The 3,772-nt window shown below is 37.3% G+C and overlaps 1 long non-coding RNA gene across 1 annotated transcript; it reads left to right on the top strand.

Annotated features, from left to right (window-relative positions):
* The first annotated feature begins 1,800 nt into the window (after positions 1–1,800).
* LOC138155001 (uncharacterized) lies at positions 1,801–3,581 on the top strand. Its single transcript, XR_011166734.1, has 2 exons — positions 1,801–2,087; positions 3,119–3,581. It is a non-coding gene; the product is annotated as an uncharacterized lncRNA (long non-coding RNA).
* The last annotated feature ends 191 nt before the right edge of the window (positions 3,582–3,772 follow it).

Below are 3,772 nucleotides of genomic sequence, written 5' to 3'. Positions count from 1 at the left end.
TGACTGAAAAAAAAAACAGTATGGAACACCTGCTGTAGATAATGGAAGAAGGAGGCAACTAGGATCAGAGGAATGGGATAGGAAATCAACTAAACTATAAGGATTGCTGAGCAGCAGTGAGGGTCTAGTTGATGTTAGATAGCATAAATTTGTAGTGGAGACAATTAGCTAGGTTTTGTGATTTTTTTTTCATCAACATTTGGTACTTGGGAACCAGAGAAGCAGAGCAAGAGGACAGAAGAATTTGCCCAGCATTAAGAAATGGAAATGTAGGTGTGGTAGAAGGACAAAAGGACAAGGAATTCTAGAGTGCTGATGACAGCATTTATTGAAATGGTTTATAATGTAGTCTAGGGTACTCGGGAAAACAAATGAACACAGAAAGGAACTGGTAAATGAAGATGAAAAATAGGATGAATAGAAGTGAGCAGGATAGATGTAATAATGGGATCAGAGAGGAAAATGACAAAGTTGGAGATCTTGAAGGTTGAACAACAGTTATAAGTTATGACAAGATCCAAAGTGCAGCCATGCTTGTGACTGGAGTAGATACAAAAGTCAGAAAAGCACAACAAGGAACTGTGATATCAGAGTATTAGAATGGTATGTCAGCATAAATGTTGATGTCACAGAGGATGATGGGGTGGCAAAGAGAACTCGGAGTCAGAGAAAAAAAAACATGCAAGAATTTATATATCCTGAATTTATATATTCTATCTCCCTAACTAGATTATTAACCGTTTTGGGGCAGGGGTTGTATCTTATACCTCTTCAACTAACCATCTAGAAGGCACTCAAAAGATTTTGTTATGAAATTAATAAGTTGTTTTTAACGTTAAATACTTCAGCTTTCTTATTTGGTTAGGTTATCTTTGACTTATTTAAAAGATAAGTTCATTAAATGGTTTGGGACTGAAAGCATTAGTATTGATTAACTAAAGAATATTTTAAATAAGAGACCAATTTAAGAATCTAGGGCACTTCAACTAATGAGAGTAAAATGAAATGGAAGCTAAAAGTATGTAGGTATAAAACTTGCTGGCACTCCATTTTAGTTAGAAAGAAAATAGCTTTTCATAATTAGTCAGATTCATTGATTTTTAGCTCTTAAAAGGCACTAATATTGACTTCAATTTGCTTGTGGCATAAGGAAATTCCCACATGCAGCATGACATTTATTAGATATATGTGAGAAAAAAAATCCTGAAGATTTTAAATTCCCTAAGAAAAACTATGTATTCCAACTTTTTCCTTAAAATCCAGCAGACCTAAAAAGAAACTACACCATCTAATAATTTGTAATCAGTCTGATTCTTCCTTTTGACTCCAAAGGGGTGAATCCAATATACACCCTCCAAAGCTACACAGAAGAACAACAACTTCCACTTGTTACTCCTTTTGGTTGAAGGATGACAAAAATTTTGTAAATCTATCGAGAAATCCCTATATCATCATGGTCTCTGATTCCAGAACAGGGAAACAGGACTAAATACAACTTATTGAAACTAAATATAGGTGTGCTTTCTAATGTGTTCTTGCCTTCCCTCATCTACAACTAAAACCTGCCCCCTCCCCCGCCCTCTTCTAAACTGATCCATATAGACAATCTCAACCAAAAGACTAAACAGTTTCATAGAAAAGTGCTTTTCTCGTGATGTCTAAAACAAATTGCATTATTCTGTTTGGCCATCTAAAACACTACAAGCATTCTTACTTAGATTAAATTATAGCTCTGCCTGGACTCCAGACATGCCTAGACATGAACTATAAAGGGAACAAGCCCTCAGAGTTTCTGTAGTAACTGTAGGGCCAAATCAACAGTCACCCTAGAACAAGCAATAATTTTTCTGAGAGCTATGTCACATACATTTTTGTGGTTATTTTGTCTTACAGAACTTATGCATGCTATATAAATTATCCAGCTTTTTAATTACTTTAATATGTCTGCATTATGATGACTTTTAAAATTGATTCTTTTAATCACCTTTTGTTTGGAAGAAAAGTTTATATGCATATATACATATGCTTTATCAAGGCAGTTGCCTGACAGAGTGTTATGGATAGTAGCTGGCAGCTATCCAGTGCTGGTAAGATATCCAAGATAGATCTATTAACCTTATAATACTAATTAAGAAATGTTATCAAAAATTATAGCCAACTTTTAAAATGACTAACCATTTAAGGATAACAATTGTTTCTAATAGTTGTGTGGTAAGTGATCTAGCAGTTTCCTTCGGTAAAGGTTTTTTTGACAACTAAATGATGTATATAAAAAGGTAGAAAATGGAAAAGTTTGCTCTTCAGAGGAGTAGCTAAAGCATTTACTTGTATATTAGGAAGGTTGTAGCTAAGTGATTTTAGTATAGCATCTAGCATGTTGTTGATATTTAACACTTGCTAAATGATTAAGTTGATTTAAACTAGGGAAGACTATTTTAGTATTTTCTATGCACTGTTCTTTTATTTTTTCTGTGTATATTTCATCTATTTCTCAGTGGATTCTATTATACTGACTGATACTGATTTGTAGATGCCAGGTTTTATTTTCAAAATGAAGTCTCACTTGGGCAGAAATGTGGGCTCTTCATACAAATATGATTCTACTTAACTTATTAATGACCTCTACACTTAAGACTTTGGATTTGTTTCTAGAAATAGTAATAATTATGTGTTTGTTCCAAGCTACTCACGTTTTCTCATTTAGTTCCCTGAAAGTTCAGGATGCAGTCTGTATCTATAAAAGTTGTTTAGTTTTGTTTGTTTGTTTTTTTCTCAAGAAAGTTAATTGGCAAAATGTGCCTCTCTACTGGGTTTCAGAAACGTGGCACCGAGAAAAACTAACATTACAGAGGTGGTACCATCACTAGAGTTCCACTTCCACAAAGTTTAAGTCCCAAATTACATTCCCTTTCTAGGCTCAATAATTGAAAGGGTTATTGGTAGAGATTTTTGTTATTAACACAGAAAGCCCTTCACCCCATAACTCCTCATACAACTCAATAAATATTTATTAGGCATGTACATTGTGCAAACACTGGGGATATATGCACAAATACAGATTTCCAGCTGGGAAGGGACTTTAGAGGCCAGTTACTCTAACTACTCTCTCATTTCACAGAGGAGGAACCAAGACCAAAGAGGTCGAATGAGCCGTCCTTGGGCACACAGTCTAAGTGTCCGAGGAGCGGATTTGAAACCAAGCTACAGCCCAGCACTCTAACTACACCCCCGGGCCGCCCCTCCCAGGATCCAGAAGCAGAACTCTGGACAGAACCAATACACATGGAGCTTATTCCTCTTCCCTACAATGCTGTTTTGTGCTAACTGCCCAAGTCTTCTCCAGCCTTGCAGACTCAGGCTCCTAGCTGTCCCGGGGGAGGCTCCCCTGTCGGGATGTGGGTGCCCATCTCGGCCCCCCGCGGCACCCAGAGTCGGTGATGAGCAACGTGAGGGTCTCTTGGGTGCCTTGGCGGGGAATGAGTGTGCTAATGTTGCCCTACCCTTGCGTACCCCCTGCTGTGTTAACCCTTTGTAAATACTCATACTTATGGATTGACCAGTAACAATTGACTTACAGCTGACCTTGTGTTTCCAAACCTGTGATTTTGAACTCATTAGAACCATAATAGGAGCCACGGATGAAGCTAACCACCTCAAGAGCACCAGTTAGAGAGAACCCAGAGAACCCTGGGTTCAAATTCCAATTCTGTTGCTTCGTATGTCGGAAGCGGGTCACAATATCCCAGGACTGTCTCCTTATCTATAAAATGAC

Source organism: Petaurus breviceps, unplaced genomic scaffold (assembly GCF_028583685.1).
Source record: "Petaurus breviceps papuanus isolate PSGF00001 unplaced genomic scaffold, PetGlider_PUasm1.0 91133, whole genome shotgun sequence".
NCBI lineage: Eukaryota > Metazoa > Chordata > Mammalia > Diprotodontia > Petauridae > Petaurus > Petaurus breviceps.
Note: the sequence above shows the minus strand (reverse complement) of the source record. Positions and strands in the feature narration are given on the sequence as shown.